Source organism: Psammomys obesus, unplaced genomic scaffold, assembly GCF_907164565.1.
Source record: "Psammomys obesus unplaced genomic scaffold, mPsaObe1.curated_primary_1811, whole genome shotgun sequence".
Classification (NCBI taxonomy): domain Eukaryota; kingdom Metazoa; phylum Chordata; class Mammalia; order Rodentia; family Muridae; genus Psammomys; species Psammomys obesus.
In genome coordinates, this window is record NW_026590699.1 from 7,597,513 (window position 1) to 7,615,650 (window position 18,138).

The 18,138-nt window shown below is 48.7% G+C and overlaps 1 non-coding gene across 1 annotated transcript; it reads left to right on the plus strand.

Annotated features, from left to right (window-relative positions):
* Positions 1 to 9,972: 9,972 nt before the first annotated feature.
* On the plus strand, positions 9,973 to 10,117 carry LOC129677876 (small nucleolar RNA SNORA48). The gene has a single exon (XR_008720280.1). It is a non-coding gene; the product is annotated as a small nucleolar RNA SNORA48 (small nucleolar RNA).
* Positions 10,118 to 18,138: the final 8,021 nt, after the last annotated feature.

The following is an 18,138-nucleotide window of genomic DNA, read 5'->3' on the forward strand; positions in this document are numbered from 1 at the left end:
TTTCTTTCTTTCTTTCTTTCTTTCTTTCTTTCTTTCTTTCTTTCTTTCTTTCTTTCTTTCTTCCTTCCTTCCTTCCTTCCTTCCTTCCTTCCTTTCCTTTCTTTCTCCTTCCCATTTTCCTTCCCTTCTTCCCTCCCTCCTCCTCTCTCCCCCTCCTTCCCTCCCTCCCTTCTTCCCTTTATTCCTCCGTCCTTCTTTCCCTCCCTCTTTCCCTTTCTTCATTGTTGGTATTTTGTGCACACACTCTTAAAGCTCTCCTCCCACTCTTGTCTCACGGTATTTCCAAGTCCTCTTCCTTAGCTGTGTCTTACTGTATTGACATGCTGATTCCTACAGTGAACAGCGCAATCCCTTTGAACCCTGAGACAGGTGAATGACCTTTGAAACACACACACTGTGGTGCAATGCAGCCAGGTACATCAAATGATTGACAGCTGAATAGAAAATGATTCTCTCAATCGAGTCCACCTGCCAGAGCAAGGCTGGTAGTGTGGAAACTGTTGCACATCCTCCTAAGTGTCGGTCATCACTGGTGTCGAGGCTGTGCGTGCGGGTAAGTAGTCACTGCTGTGATATTTAAAGAGCCTTGTTCTTTTATTTTTCCTTCCTGGAATGGAGAACCAAGAGAACAGAGTTTTACAGACTGAAAACGAGAAGCAAACAGAACAGTGCCTCATTCTTCAGAGTAAACAGAGCAAAGGCCAGCGGTGGCAGATGCAGCCAAGAGCTGGCTCTGTGCAGACAAAGAGGAGATTATGAAAACAAAACTCTCTATCTACTGAAATCATTGTCTTTAATTACCGACCCAGGAGCTTCGTTTAATGCTTCCCATTTGCACAAATGTTTGGAGCGAATGATGCTCACAAGTACAAGTCAGAAGACGAGACTGTTCCATGGACTGGGTGGGGGAGAGCTGGGGTGACACAGATGCATCCCCTGCCCCCTCCCTGCCTAGGCCTGCTTGGGTGGCTCCTCCTGCAGAGTCCTGCAGAGTCGTCATCCCCCCATACACACACTTCCTCCCAATGCCAATACTGGTTTACTTCTTCCCTGGTTCTACAAGTCTCATCACCACCAACCTCTGCTCTTGGTCTTGCCTTGACATGGGGGACAGTATGGAAGATCAAACAGCAAAAGTGAACATGCGTTTGTGGCCTCTGGTCTGTTTTCTGTCTCAGCTGCAGACACACCAGCACAGAAGGCTCCCCCCTGGGGCAGGGAGCTCAGTGTGTCTCCTCTCCTTCCACAGCCTGGGCATGATGTGTGAATGACTAAATTGTGAAGGACTGATGAACAGATGTGGAAATGGGCCCAAATGGTTTTAAAAGAGAGAGCAAAACTCTATCCTTTAGCCAACTAGTGGAAGGAGAACAAGGTCATCTGTGAGATGGCCCCAAAGAGACAGCTGCAGCCCTATGCTAAGGTCAGCCTTCCCCTGGGTCGCTGATGCCTGAGAACTGAGAGGTGCTTCCTCCACTGCTGGACTCTCAAGCCTAACCCTGGTGGGTGACAGTGTGCCTGACAAGCTGTGAGCGCCTGTAACAGGGGCCACCAGAGATGGAGTCAGGTCGGCAAGGTTGCCATCTCCTGAGGGCACTAGCCCTTCGGAACCCCAGGGCAAGTCTCTCTTCATGGATTTAACAGGGTTGCTGAGTTAGCGTAGACCATTTCAGGTTCCTTTAACTCTCGACAATGAATTCTTGCTTTGGATTCTATCAAAAGTTTCGCAAATGTAACACAAAGACTGAACAGTTTCTAAGAAATGGCAATAACCCTGTCTTTAGGTAAACGTCAACTGAGAATGCTCAACAGCAGCTGACGCTGTGTTTGACAGACTAGCTACCATTTCTAAGTGTAAGGCTGAACGTGAACGTCTTTGAGCACGGCGGTTAAGACTGTGGTTGGGCCTCCACTTCAGAGGGCATGGCATGAGGTTGGGATTATGGCGTCAGAAACATATTTGGTGCAGATAATTATTTTCCCCTTGTACCTAGATAGCCACCTCCTTCTTTGTTTTGTTATATAAACACATTTCATTTCCTTCATTCTTTCCTTCCCCCTCTTTCTCTTTTTTTCTTTCTTTCTTACATCCCAACTGCAGTTTTCTCTCCTTCCTTCCTCTCAGTCCCTCTCCCCGTTCCCCTCTGCCTCCCGCCATCTACTCCTCCTTCGTTTCACGTATGTGACATGCTTTGCTGTGCTTTGTGAGTGTGGACACACCCCCCCTCCTCCACCCACCCATTAGTACCTCACGTCTTTAAGCACATGTTTCTTTTCATCTCAATAAAATATTTGTCTAACAAAAGTATATTTGACATGTTTGGGCTGCTGGCTCCAGAGATTTCTCCCTGTGCCAGCAGACACAGCCACAGTCAGGCTCACGGGCTATCTGGTGTCTTCTACGTTCTAAAGCCCAACTCCTGAGAGTGCAGGTCTCGGATCTGCAGGGACGTGGATGTAAGCATGGCACTTGCCAAACTTTGACAGAGTCAAAAGCTTTGGACACACAACCACACAAAAGTTAACTCAAAACCAACCGTGTAATGAGTCTAAGGTGATTCTCACAGTACCTGTCCCTGTGTCAACCTCCATTCAGCCTTGGTTCTCAGCACACTGCGAGGTATCTTGCACAGTGCTTGACACCACAACTCAGCACTGACAAATGCTCCTGAAATACCTCAGTTTAGACTCAAATCTAGACTGTGATGTGAGTTTTATGCTTTGACTGTATTTTCTGTTCTTAAAGAAACATAACACATTATATTATGGGAAACAGCCTTTTTTTAATATTTTCTTTTTGTCATGTAAGTATTGGGTTAACATGCCTTTGGGGTGTGTTGTCAAATTTTGATTTTAAAAATCGCTGCGTGTGTTGTTGACTTGAGGCTCATGAAGAAACTGTGTAGTAAATTTTGGCTTGAGGTTAGATCAAAATTCCTAATAATTGCTAAGTGTTCCCAACAGGCCCCTCCCTTTCCAAAATATGCATTTATAAGTAGGGTCATTGGTACTGTCACTTATAAAAGTGAAATATCCATCAACTCAGAACAAATGTACAAGATGCTTTACATGCTGGGTGTGGTGACCACGCCTTTAATCCTAGCATTTGGAAGGTAGAGGCAGGGGGATCGGAATGAGTTTGAGGCTAGTCTGGTCTATATAGCAAGTTCCTGGCCAGCTAGAGCTACATAGTGAGACCCTGTCAAACATTCAGCCAAGATTTAATTCTTTATGTAAAAATAAACAAGCATATCCATCTCATTAATAAGCAAATGTGCTTTCTCACCTTTAACAAATGGTAGAATATATGGACCAGAGACTTGTCTTAAAATAAATTTCTTTATGATTTATTGTCAGATTTATTTCTACACCAGTTCTGTACAGCTGTGTGCCTGAGGTCACAATGATGTCTATCAGGTGAAAAGAGATCACAAGAAGGTTGCCCTTGGTCCTGCTGCAGGCAGCTGTGCTTGCTGTATACGCACGTGGCACATACGGATGTGTGTGCAGGTCATGAAACTGTGAAGGAGAGCATGGGAAAAGGAGGTCCTCACACAGGGGAGTTAAGATATGTGACGGGAGGAAGAGGGGACCAGAAGAGGGCGTGGCAGGGAGATGATGGAAGAAAATAAAGATGCCACGGGATAACCCTCAACTTTGCGTGGCGATTTTTAAAGCAGGGAAGGCAGGAGCTGAATGCTGTTTTTGCCCTTTCTGTACCTCAGGTGTTGTGCAGCGGCACAGTGCGGGGGCGAGGAGCCTGCTTCACCCCATCTATCAGGAGGGTTTATAGTCACCCCCTCTCACTAAGCTTTCTTCACTCTCTCTGCTGGCCTGGAGCCCTTTTCCATTAATCAGCAGAGTCCTCAACTGTTCCCTGGACTTTCAGTGGCCCAGAGGAATTCCAAGAATTCCTTTAAAGAGAGAACACAAGGTTTTCCGGTAGAGCTCACCAGTGGCCCACAGGCCCTCGTGGTCGTGCTGTGTGTGTGCTGGCTTTCCCTGGCATTCCTGCCCTTCACCTGGTAGTTATAGCTTAGCTTTTCAGTGGATGTGCAGTAGATGGTGCATGGCTTCTTAAGAAAAGGTTTGGTCTTCCAAGTAAAGTTAATTTTCTCTGCTAGCCTAAACAAAAGAGCCTCTAAGCATTAGCAGACACCCACCCTGCCTCCCGTCCCTTTCAGGGGTGAGTCTGTCCTGTCCCCTTGTCAGTGAGGTGGACAGCCTAAGAGCACACAGCTTTCTCTTGGTCTGTGTGGCCTCATCCAGGGGGTCCCTGGGAGAGGAGGTGGTGGCCTGGCTTCCTGCTTGGCGGGCTTTGGTGTCTGCAAGCCTACAGCCTCATCCCCGGAGGGAGAGAAGTCTTTTGGACTCTGCTCTGGCCCTGGCTGACTACAGGTCATTAGAAGACTCCAGAAGCTTGGAGTCCCCCACAGGGCCAGGTCACTCCTGACACGTGTATGTACCTGGGATGTGTGTGCTGTGTGCTGTGCTGGCCTCAGGCCTCAGTTCTTCTGCACAGGCCTTTGTCTTAGTCTTGCATTGCTCATAGCATTAGAGACTCTTGCTGGGTTCCCCACTCCAGGCTGCTGCTCCCCGTGGGCATTTGGAGGCCTACCCGTCATTTACACCACAATTGTTGGGGAGGAGAGCCCTATTGAGATTCTTGTATTACGTCCATTCACTCCCTCATTCACTCATTCCTCTGTTTGTATGGTTTCTCATTGCTCATGACATTCAAGGCAACAAAGCAAAAGTTCTCACTTCTGAAGATTCTGGTGAATGTCCTCTGCACTAGAAAGAGCAGCCACGGCTGCGATACCATTTTCAGAAACTGTGCTGTGGATGGAATTTTGTCTCCCGAGCTCATGTCTGGATTGAGATGCCCCCAGTGCCGTCTTGGAAGACAGGGCCTTTAGAGTTAAGGAGTCTTGCCTGGATTGTAATTCTGCATGATGGCTGCCCTTACTGAACGAGGGAAGTGTGCACACTCAGATGTACACAGGGAAGACAAGAGGAGGGAGCCAGTGATAGAAGGAGAGCAAAGTCCATGGGGCTCAGAAGGAGACTGACTCCAGCACCCTGCAGATGCTTGGGCCGAAACGGAGTGGACCCGATCTGCAACACTTTCTATGGCTTCCGAAGTTATCCTGACAGTGCGCCAAAGCTAGCAATAAAAGCACAGTACCCATCGCTCTCCGCTTTCAACAACAAAATGCTTTGAAAAGCATCTAAGTTTAGCTTGCCCCGAGTCAATGGGGCCTCTGGATCTGGCGGGGGGGCTAGACCTGCCCAGAACTGGACCTGCCCAGGATGGGCGCAACCGCACCGAGACAGCATGGCCTCCGGGTTTTGCCGTCATGGTGTGTTACTTTCTTCCTGTGAAGCTCCTTAAAATACCAACCGGCTGGCTCCCCAAGGTAGAGGGTTCCTGGGCCTCAATCGTCAGCAGCGATGTCACCATAACTCTAAGTTCTCCGAGTCGGGGGGGGGGGGGGCTTGGTATGGTGGAGTGTGGCTCTCAAGTTCCTGGTCTCCAGAAGCCCAAACGGGGCTGGACGGGGAAGGTGCTTTCCCAGGCAGGCCGTGGCCTCAGATCGGAAGCGCACATGCCGCTGTTACTCCTGGCAGCGGAGGAGTGTGATCTGAACAAAGCCAGCCTGGTGCTGTGTGCAGCCCTTTTATGAATAGATCACTGTTCACAGTGCACGGCCCAGTGTGGCTCCAGCGCCAGCCAGGCTCCTTGTCACGTGGGTCGGGGGTGGTGGCAGCAGATTGGTGGGGGTGGGTCTGAGGGTTTCTGAGAGAATGGCAGCCCTCGCTGGGGTCTTTGGGCTGTATATGTTGTGCTGTTATGATTGGTCCCCATTTTCATCTGGTGGTTTTGAGGTGTGAGCTTTCCTGAGCTACTGTTTCTCTTAACTTGATATGCGTTGTTTTTCCTGATAATCTGCATAAACAGATCACCATACTAAATTATTAGGGCAACCACAGTAGGTATTTAGTATTTCTAAGTGAACAAAATTAGAATGTCCCTCTGAAGTTGTCTAAAGTAAAAAGTCCAGCAAAATCTGGTGCCTCAGGTTTGTGATCCTGGGCACTCTGGAAGCTGAAGTAGAAGGGTCAAAAGTTTAAGACCCAGGGCTGGAGTGATGGCTCAGTGTTTAAGAACACGGTCTTCTCTTCCAGATGACCTAGGTTTGATTCTCAGCACCCACATGGAGGCTGGCTCATCCGAAACTCCCGTCCAAGGAGATCTGACATCCTCTCTGGCCTCTGTGGGCAGCAGGCCCACACATGGTGGGCAGACTATGGGCAGGCAGAACATTCATACACATAAAATAAAAATAAGTAAACCTCTGTAAAAGAAAAAAGTTTAAGGACTGCCTGGGCTACAGAATGATTGAGGTACCTTAGTGCCTGGGCAGCTTCGTGAGACCCTGCCTTAGCAGAAAGGGGGGCTGGAGCTGGGAGGGTGGCTGAGCCCTGGCTGAGCCCTGGCAGAGCCCTGGCAGAGCTCTGGCTGAGCCCTGGCTGAGCACGCAGAGGGTAAACTTCCAGCCTTTGCTTCAGGTCTTCAGCCCAGGGATTGCTTTAATCACATCCACAGAATCACTGCTCTTGTGTGTCTGTGGGATTCTGGCTGAAACAGGTAAATAAACAGTGAATCCGGAGGCTGGCTGACAAATGACTTTATCATATGGCTACCTGCTTAGAAGCGGTGCAACTTAAGAGCTTGAAGCCCCCACTCCCACCCCACTTTGAAAACATGCCTGGCTTCCACAGAGCTTGTCTTTACCATGTGTACTCTTCCCTTGAACACTTCTACTTTCTCAATAGCTCAGGTGAGAGGCTGAGGCCACCCCTTATCTCCTTGGGCAGCGAGAAGCCAAGGCAGATGGAGAGAGAGCTGCACGGGCTGAGACTCCCCAGTGGAGACCTTAAATGCTGCCGGAGACATTACCCATCACTCAAGTGGCCTGCCTATCTACCCACCAATGCTCCTTTTCCACCGTGCTCAACTGGGACCCCCATGATTCAAGAGCAGAAAGGATTTATAGCCTTGTGATCAGTTGAAGCTTTTACACAAGACAGACTTGCAGTTGAGGGGACACATGGGCTTGTCTAAGGCCGCACACAGGGAAATGGATGCCGAGCTACGGACTTGGTGGTTAACAGCAGAACCCAAATGCTAGTAGTTGCTTATCAGCTAGTGTGGTACTGCTGTATGGACAGCCTTGTCTGTCCTCATCACTCGACCCCTAAGGGCCTAAGATAGAGCATGGAGCCCAGGGCTCAAGTGTGTGTCCTTAAAGCACCACGGGACAAATCCCTCTTTGTCCTCAAGGTCACTTTGTCATGAGTTTAATATTCATTTGTATATATACATACCCTCAGCCCAGGAATCATGCCACTGCAGTAGGAATAGAATTTACTTTTTCTTTTGCTACCTGTAGCTAATGACTGTAAAGCTTTCTGGCAAAGGAAGATGAGAATCTACAGGAAGATAGAGTTGGCAGAATCCCCACGAGTCTTTTATCCAGGATACAGGCGTTTGCATCTTCAGAGGAGAGCCATGGTGAAGTGATACTCACAAAGGGTGTGCTGAGGAAGTCCTTACTCAACAGCTCACGAGTGATTCTTGAGGCCACCAGGTCCCCTGCAGTCACAGAATCCAAAGAGGTCAATTAAACTTTGCACAGCATGTTCAGCCATCCCGCCTCTGGGAGAAAACACAGGGCTCCTAAGACTGTGGTGGGCGCTGTCATCTGTAGAGTCAGAGCCTGGAGGTCCAGGCAACTGTGGACTAAAGATAGTTTGAAAATTTGGATAATTATAAATAACCACACAATAAAAACCGACCTCAGTGCACACAGTGTTGCTCACTTGCACAGCCTGGGACATCATTAGTCTTTCAACATAGGGAGGAGATGCTGTGAGAACTCAACACAGTGTAACATGGGGCCTAGAGTGTCTGGGATGCTTGAGCCATACCCAACGATGGGCAGAGTTTGAAGGTGAAGGAGACAGACCATGAGAATGGAGCATATTGTGCTCAGAGCAAGTCCCACCTCCTTATTCTTTCTGCATCTTCCTTGCAGCGCTCAAGAATCTGAGGAATCTTCTGCGTGGAGACTGTGAGCTGCCTTTGGTCCACTCTGCCCTGTGCATTGATAAAATGACCCATTTATGGTTTTAAAATTCAGATTTCATCTCCACAAACCCTGCTCTGTGACAGTATGAATGTATTCGAAGCACAAAGCCACTACTTTTCAGCTATAACATAGGCGAGTCATTGTTTTATTTGTTTTTCCAAGCTGACGGAAATTGTTTCCCAGATGACGTGGGAGCTGTGGACTGATGAATGGAGCAGACCTCCAGGATTTGTGCCCTGGAAACACAGGATGCAGAGGTTTGAATTGCCATGGTGGACCTCCAAAGCTGTGCAATGGGGTGAATTTCTGCTCATCAAGGTGCCATTAAGCTGTGTCGACCGGCTGTTTTGTCTGCCCTGTGGTAGCTGTGCTGTGTCTCAGACATCCCCCTTCCAACCCATCGCATTCTCTGCCCAGGCCTGCTAATCTCTCCCAAGTGCTAGCTGATAATTTAAAGTGTGATCACTCCCAGGAGGATTACATTTCAAAAAAGGGCCTCCAAGACAGAAAATACTCCCACGAAAGGCGATGGAGGAGGGGAGGCTGTTATTTTTTAACCTGCTCGAACGCTGAGTTCCAGGCTGTTTCCTTCCCACCCAGTCAGAGCCCACCTAAAACCTGCCCCTGTGGGCATCTCGGCTCCCTCCGCCTGAGAGCTCACGGAACTATTTCTTCCCTGGGGCATGCACAGGCTGTCACAGTAATTCCGGCCGAAAATCTGGTTTATCTCCCCGTGTCCCGGCTACAAAGGACGTTGATTTCATCTAGAGCAGACTCCTGGAGACTGGGTGACGCTGCTCGCTGCTTTGATGGCAGGAGCGTGGGAACGGCAGCTGCGGGCTCCATGACCGCACATGCGGGTGGATTGCAGTCTCAGAAGCAGAAGGATCTATCTTAGGCTCTGAGCTTAAAATACTATTACAACATCTGTTACCTGTTTGCTCAGGTATTTGGACATGCTTTGGGGTGGAGCCCCTGGCCTACCAGGCTTACTCACAGCAGCTTTATTTTGTTGGAATCTGTGTCAGCGCTGCCTCTAGCAGCATCACCATAGGTGCGTGTATGCTATGCCAGTCTTTTCAGTATGTTCTAATGTCATTGATTTATGCGTTCAAAAGCAAGTGTGTCTGGGATAATTTCTCAAATCATCTGACACTAGAGACACATTGCATGTGCACCTAAGAATACAGATACAGAAGCATCACACGGAGATTTTTCGTACCTGTCGTACCTCATTTCGGTGTTCCTGACACCTCCCTCAGGGCAGTCAGCACACACTCACCATGCAGGCTCTGGGCAGGACCCTTTGGCTTCCAGGGCGCTGATGAATGACTTGCACTTGGTTTGGCCAACACCACAGCTAACATGTTCTCCTGAGAGAAGCCTGTGTTTGCCCTGTGTTTTCAGCACATAGACCTTAAAGCCCCAGAGATAGGACTACAGACCACCCCAAGCGAGGGACATACAGCAGCTCTTGTCCAGTGGCCTCTGCTAATTGTTGGTAACCATCTCCATCCCCAGGGCAGGGCCTATTTTAATAGGAAGCAGAAATAGCATCCGTCCTAGTGAGCTTGTAAAACCTTGGTGAATGATTGATGCTTATTAGTTTTCTTTCATGGTCACCTCAGCAGCAACAGCAACAGCAACAGCAACATTACCATCATGACCACCATTATTATGGTTATCATCCTTATCATCATCATCATTATGATCTTCACCATCATCCTCATCGCCACCATCACTACCATCATCCTCGCTACCTTTTATCTGAAAAATACATTGTGATGTAGGTTGAGAAATTTCTGTCCCCCCACCCCACCCCAGCAATGGGCGAAGAGACACCTTGTTGGTGGTATCGTTCGTGTATCAGTCAGTGGCAGAGCAGATGGCAGAGTCCTATGTTCATCCTACCTTGATGTCTGGCTTGGTGGTCAAAGCTGCTTTATGCCTAGAGCATGTTGAAGAAAGGAAAGGAAGAAAGAAAGAAAGAAAGAAAGAAAGAAGGAAGGAAGGAAGGAAGGAAGGAAGGAAGGAAGGAAGGAAGGAAAGATTTCTGTTTCCCAGAAGCGATAAGGAGGTACCCATTTGATGCCATGTTTTACTGTTGGGTAAAGGAAGGCAGGGGTCCCTATGTGATTTAAGGGGTGACCCCCAAGTTGCCCATACAATTATTCACTTGCCTGCCCACTTTTGCAAGTCTTCTAGGAAAGCCTTCTAAGATCCTAAGTTGCCTGTTTCTAAGCAATTGTCTTCTAAGCCAACTTGCGGGACATGTTTATTTCCCAAAAAATATTAGGCCTTCAATTTAAAAACATTTTTAATAGGCAGTTAAATGTACACAAAAGCAAATAGCATAGTATAAAGAGACACAGCGCTATCCACTGTGGTGATAACAAGCTGTTTGCCAGCCCTGTCCAGAGTTAAAGAGGATAGCGAACTGTCTGGGACTAGGCCAATCTTGATGTATGTGTACACACACACACAAGAAACCAAGAGAGGGGGAGAGAAGGGGGGGGACAGGGACAGGGAGAGATTTGTAAGAGGGCTTGCTTTTCTAACTGTTAACTACGCTCTTTGAAGCAGTATGTTTCCTGAAAATTCCACTCTTTTCTTGCTATTAAGCTGAATGCCTTTATGTGTGTATTCACAAGATATCAGATGTCTTTATGTACACAGGAAGAGGTAGTCAGTTCTCTGGGAGTCAGAATTCCAGATGGCTGTCACTGTGGGATAAATGGTGCCTGTTCAAGAGTGCCTGGTGGTCACAGCTTCACATTGAACCTGGGTCTGGACACTCTGCAGTCACTGAGTCAATTATTTAAGTTATATATAATTTACCCTCCTTTGTTCGTCCTCCCTTTTGTTTGTGACTGGGCTTCCCTCTATGCCGAAGGAAGGCCTTGAACTTGCGATCCCCCTGACTCTGTATGCCATGTGCAGGGATTACAGGCTGGTTCCTGAGGCTCAGGCCTTTCACTGGTTTATTCAGCGCATGTTGAGCAGTGACTCTAGCAGGGATTGTGAAGGGCACAGGGCACTGGATCCTTCCCTCCCCATCTGTGGAGAATGGCACAGGACTGTGTGTGAGGGTTGGTTTCAAATGCTGGCATGCCACAATTAACAATTATTAAGGAGTCTTAGCTGAGAAATCGTGCTTTAACTGATGTGGGAAAACCCGTGTCTTAGTTTCTTTTCTATTGCTATGATAAAACACCATGACTAAAACAATTTATAGGAAGATGGTTGTGGGGACTTATGGTTCCAGAGGAATAAGAGTTCCCCAGCATCAAGGCAGAGAAACCTGGCAGAAGGCAGGCATGGCCACAGGAATGTCAGTGAGTGGGTAGCTTGCATCTGGCACCACAGACAGGAAACTAAGTGTGAACTGGGAATGGCGTGTGGCTTTAAAACCCCAAAGCCAGCCAGGCCCTGGTGACAGGCTTCTAGCAAGGCCACAGCTCCTAAGCTTAGACTCTGGAAGGGCAGCTGGTGTTCTTTACCACCAAGCCATCTATCCAGCTATCCTTTACCACCAAGCCATCTATCCTTTAAGAAACCACATCTTTAAGAGCTCTGACGGGGCCCCTTGTGTTCCAGGCCCCAACGGGCCTCTGGGCCAGTGAATCTTTCTTTTTTTAAGCTTGTTGGAGACACTGAAGCAGGAAGTTTCCAGCCATTGTGTTACTGAAGGATGTGGAGATGAGGTGAGCATGCATCCTCGCAGACAGGGCTAGAGAAGTCCCCGCCCGGGGTCTCAGGGTGTACTTTTGGCCCCTGACTGAAACATCCTGCAGAATCCTGACAAGAGGATGCGCAGGACAGCTGAGGCGGCCGGGACAGCACAGGTCTCTAGTGGGCTCTTGGATGGCGAGTCCCCACAGAGGTGTGAGGCCAGGACTCCCGGCTGCTGGAAGCCCAGCCCCTGCCAGGTCCCAGGCACAGGGCCAACCTCTTCCGGCTATGTTTCCTCATCTGTGAAATGGGGTGTGTGGCCCGCTGCGCTTCCCGGGGCGCCAGGCTCTGGCATGAATGCCTGGCATGCTGCCAGCAGTGTGCATTTGCTGTTACTTTTATACAAGTGAATTTGATAACAAGCTAATTACCGAGAGTCAGCTTCCTGTGAAATCTTACTTGTCAAGTTCTGCCCTTGATTCCGTTTATTCATTTACTCAGGATAAAATACACATTCTAACTAGCTGGTTCTCCTTCAGGTGTTCATGAATATTCACGGGGAGCCTGCAACCTAAGGACAGGGCTGGTGCCACCTGCAGAGCAGCCGCCAAGCCTGGCTCCGAAGGAGTGTGCATGTGTGTGTGTGTGTGTGTGTATGATGTGTTGTGCATGTGTACATGTGTGTGTGCACGTGTCTGGTGTATGGTGTGTGTGGTGTGTTGTGAGATCTTGAAATCATTCTCACCAGCCACGGACAGAGCAGCAGCTTCGTGCCAGTTCGGGGAAGCCTGCAGTGGAGCAGGAGACGTGGAGATGTGGAGGCTTCCTGTGCCCCTGCAGGCTGCGCTGGGCTCACTAGTTGACACACACAGCCTGTCTTCTTTCTCTGGAAAGTGGGGCTGGCCCATGGGTCGGAATTGATGTGAATGTCGTCTTTACACTAAATTCAGTATGTTCTGTTTGCGCTGCAGCCCAGTTTTCTTAAAAGTGCTGTTTCCATCATCATCCTAAGGGCACTGCTAGCTCCTCTCCGGGTTCTTAGGAGGGTTTCTGAGGCAGCTGCTGGCCAGCCCCGCCCATGTCTCCAGTGACAAGAAGAGCTTGTCTTTGCATCAGATGATGTCAAAAGGCCTGAAGAAAACAAAGCACTTTCCCAGGGGAGTGGGGCCTCAGGGACCTAGAGGGGACCCAGGGAGGCCCAGCCCAAGTTTCCAGCAGGGCCTGCTACAGTCAGGCCTCCAGCACTGTTAGTGGTGGTTTATTTCCCGGTCTAATGATGCTCTGGATGTGGCTAAGTAAGTCGAGGCCCTGGCTAGCATGCCCAGATTCCTGCTTTCCACCCCCAGCACTGAGAAGACTTTGCTCTGTGATCCACTCCAATCTCGGCACAAGGTAGGAGCATCGGAAGGTCAAGGTCATCCTCTGCCACATAGCAAGTTCATGACTAGCCTGGGCTTCATGAAACACAACGTAAACACAAACCATGCAAGCAAACAAACAACACAATTAAAACACCTGGAGCAGATGTGGGCGAGATGGGCAGAGCCGGCTGTGAGCCTATCCGAGGGGTGGCTGTAGTGGCAGCTTGGCATGCTTTGGAGGGCTCGAGAGCCTGTCCTAGCCCAGGCTGGGGAACAAGATGGAACCAGTTTTCATCCTGTCCCCACTGCAGGGAAACTTGCTGCCATCCGGATGCTGGGGCTGACAAATAGCACGGACTGGTCACAGGCTCTGTCCACTGTTGTGTTCGCCCAAAAGAACTTGGCACGTTCTCTCACGTGTGCCCAGCTACAGGCCAGGACAGAGCCAGAGGCCAAGGAAATGGCTAGTGTATGGTTAGGGCCTCACCCTACCTGTCCCAGCTCTGAGTGTGTCTCCCCTGTGGGGTCTGGAGAAGGTGGTGACAGACCTGGGAGGGAGAGGACCCAGGCTTTGCACTGGTCTTCTGGCTGAGTGTTTCAGTCTATGGATGGTTGCAGAGGAGATAGCAGGCTTCACACAGAGCCTGTGAGACTGCTCAGTGGGTAAAGGCCCTTGTAGCACAAGCCTTGCTACTTAGGGATAATCCCCAAAGAGAACTGCATCCACAAGTTAACCTTTGACCTGCATACCTGTACCCTAGCATAAGGACACACACTTGTCATTGCACAAACCCGGAAAGGCTTCTAGGGATGTCATAGAGTGAGCCCCTGCACCCAGTTTCACCATGCCCTCACAGTTCATTCCACTGCAGGGCAGAGAGTGGTCATGTCCCCAAGGGGACTGTCCCTGTCCTGCTCTGCCCACAGCCCCCGCCTGCCTACCATTCTCTGCCCACCATTCACAACTCTCACTTTCTCTCTGTATTCTGCAGGCCTTGTGCTTATCCTGCTCCTCCATCTCGGGCTGTTTGTGGGTGTTTTCCCAGAGCTGAAACTAAGCTTCCCTCCTTCGACCAGGCAAAGCCCTGGGGTCCTTCAGAGCCCATTCCTCAGGGAACCTTTCTCTCTCAGATGATGTCACGGGGCCACCATGCTGTGTGTTTTTTCCTCAGTTGTTAGGGAACAGGTCAAATGTGCTGCTGTAATGTCGTGCTTTTCAGTTCCTGGAAGCTGGTCACCTCCTCTTCGCCACAGCAGACCCCTGTTGGACTGAAGGGTGACCCCCAAGGACACAGAAAAACTGTATTCCTCCAGCAAACACTGGGCTCCTGATGTGATGACTGGGATCAGGAGCCTTAGAAGCATCCAGGCCGAAGGACTAGGCTCTGCAGAACGAGGATGAGGTTTTCCCTGAGATAGATCCAGAGCAAGATGGGTCTGTGTTAGCAAGCAGCTGATGACATGGGCAGAAAAAGCAGTGCTTATTTTTCAAGGGATATATACTTGTGTTAATAACAATGAGTGATGTCCAGAAGGGAAAAAAATACATATAGAATAACTAAGATTGCACACTGCGGTATATACAATAAATATAATGGGATTAACTTTCCTTAACAAAATGCAAAGAGCCTCATGTTAACTTTTATACGCAAACACATGTGCATGGGAAAGCAAGTGATCCTGAAAATGTAGAAAGGAACTGACAAATAAATAGAAGGCAAATAGAAAAGAAAAGTCAAGGTTAATATCAGTAGGAGTAGACTTTCAAAAGGACAGTTTGACATGACATGATACCAGACAGGCATGTTTTAGAACAGAATGGCAAAGCTCAGAGTATCTCAAAGAAGACTCCTAGGCAGAGAATAAGATATTGGCAAGGCACACAATTTGAATATGAAACTTAAACAGCATCTCATTTTTTTAAATTGTTTGTAAATGCCTATGGTCAAGAGCATGCAACAGCATTTGTGTGGCAGTCTCAGGACACTTGTAGAAGTTGTTTTTCTCCTCTACCATCTGAGTTCTGGGGACTGACCTTGGATTGTCAGGGTTAGCAGCAAACATTTACCCACTGAGCCATCTCACTGGCCTGTCTGTGTTTTTGGTATATATTAAGCAGATGTATTTTAAAGAGAATTAAATACTGCAATTATCATGTTTTGTTTACTCAGAATTTTCTAGAAAACAAAACTAACCAAACAAACAAAAAAAACCCTGCTCTCCTCAAATGCCTGTGGTCTAGTGACATTGTTATAGTATCAGGATTAGCACACCAAGATAAACCCCAGGGTCACGCTTCCAGACAAGGTACAACAGCCAACGAGAGAATGCAGCAACACTCTGGAAATTAAAGATGCGCCACACACTGATGATGGGGAAATTAAAAGTGATTAAAGAGATTTTCAGAGGATAAGGGCATCAGAGTTCAGGGATGTGAAAGGGTGAGAGCCAAAAGAACCTGCATGAGTCTCAAATGAGGGGCCACAAGTAAACTCACCATGCACAGAGAAGCAGAAAGCCTCAGGGCAATAGCCTAAGAGAACCCAGTTCATAAACGGGGCTGGGTAAGTGCTGTGCAAACAGAGGGATCCGAGTTCAGATCCCAGGTACCCACATAAAAGCTGGGAAAATGGTGTCTGCAATCCCAGAGTTGGAGAGGCAGAACAGCTGGGTTTCTGCTGGGGTCTACTAACCATCGGTCAGTCTAGCTCAGGGTGCACCAGGCCGAGCAACAGACCCATCTGAGCAGGTGAAGAGGGAGAACACATCTGGCAGTGACGTTTATCCTTCACAAGCATGAGCAAGGAGGAGGCACCTGAACACACATATGCACAGACCTGCAGACACTACAGACACATGGGGGAGCGGGGAAGGCGGGGAGGGAAGCAGGCTAATGAAGGCTGGAGTTGAAATGCGTGACCCAAACCTTGGAAAACTGCAGTTGGTCAAAGCCTGGATCTTATGGAGGGTCAGACAGCAGAGCATGTGCTTTTGCTTAGCGTCAGGGGTCAGGGAAGGGTGTGGACCAGAGCAGGCCAGAGGCAGAAGTGTCTCTGGCCACAGGGCCTGGGGGCTGCTTGTCCCCATCTGTGGTAGGGCTCCAGGAAGTCTCCTCAGCTTTCACATCTTCCAGCCCTGCTGGAAACTTCTACAAGTAAAGGACTTGGAAAAGGGTTTTACAAATAAAATAAGTCTTTGTTAAGCAAACAAAAATCATACAGAGGTTAAAAGGACAAGATGGGGGGGGCCTTGAGAGACGGCTCAGCAGTTAAGAGCACTGGCTTTTTTTCCAAAGGACCCCAGTTCAATTCGAGTACCCACATGGCAGCTCACAACTGTCTGTGATTCTAGTTCTCGGGGTTCTGACAACCTCACATTGGCATGTGTGCAGGCAGAACACCAATGCACATTTAATAAAAGGGGGTGGGGAAAGATGGCTTTGCGTGCCACTGTTTAGCATGCTTGACACCTGGTGGAGGTGAATGCATTTCTAGGAGAAATCACTAAGAAGACTTAGGAACCAGCAGACAGAGAAGGCCCTGCATGGTGGAACACACCTTTAATCCTGGCACTCAGGAGGCAGAGGCAGGTAGATGTCTGAGTTAAGGCCAGCCTGGTCAACATAGTGAGTTACAGGACAGTCAAGACTATATGGAGAGACCCTGTCTGAAAAAGAGAAATAAAAAAAACAAAACAAACAAACCAATGAACACACACACACACACACACACACACACACACACACACACACAGCAGAGAACTTGAAGGTTCAAAGGCTATGAAAGATACCAGAATAAATTTCCGGTAGAGCCAGGGCACGCTGGGTGGAGGCAAGCCACCTTCCGGCCGCTGAATCTCACATACTCACTGATGACTCCTTATGGAGCTCATGTTTCCGCCTTTCTCAAGGAATGTAGTAATGTAATCTTGCATTCTTTTAAATTTTTTTAAAAAAAACTTTATCTGTATTTCTTGTTTAAAACAGAAACAGAGGTGGGGCATCTTCCAGCCTCTGAGGCTCACTGTCTTACACGCTTTAATTTCTGTCTCTTTGCTCCCATCTTCACCCACAGCTGGCTTCAGCTGGAGTTTTGATGCTGTTGTTTTGAGACCGTGAGGTTCAGCGCATGCACAAGCCTGTATCATTCTCTTTAAAACAGGGCAAGGCATGACCTAAACTCCCTGCTATTTGTGGCCCAGTGGCCAAAGCCAGGAGAGAAAAAGAGAGACAGAGAGACAGGGAGAGAGAGAGAGACAGAGAGAGAGAGGTTTCTGCACCTTCTCTGGCTGCTTTGGGCCCATGAATCTTCCATGGTGAGTGAGTGAGTCCTGCGGACCTCCCTGTCTTGCTGGTCTTGGACGCTCCAGCGACCACACAGGTATTTTGACCCCTTCACCTCAGGCCGTGTTGAACTTCAGCTCCCCCTTTAGTCATTGCTCTGATTTTCTGTAACCTCCCACGTTCTGTGGTTTTTGATCTGTCCTATAGCTGACCCTCCTGGTACACCTTCCAGACCTTTTTTTTTTTTTTTTTAACTTTTTTTCTATTCCTGGTTCATTTTGCTTTTAAACATGAGTTTTTGCTTCTGAGTTTTGCTCCTCCCACAGAGGAGGCGGCTGCTCTTCTCGGCAGCCCATACCCACGGAAGTTTTATTTTGTTAAAGCTCCTCTCGGCTTTTGTTGTTGTTTTTCTTCTTCCTTCTCTTTTTTTCTCCTCCCCCTCCTGACTGTAGCTGTTTTTCTTTATGGGTGCAATTTCCTCAGCTATCTCTCTGGCTCAAATTGGGTGTTTGATGATTACTTGTTTCCTCCCGGGCAGCCCTTTCACTTGTTCCTCGCTGCCACTATCAGCTTGGCGTGTTCCTCTGTCTGGGATGGCCCTTGTTTTTATGAATGGAGGGCTGGGCTGCTCTGCGCAGGGCTGGAGCCGGCTTCTTCTGCCGAGTAC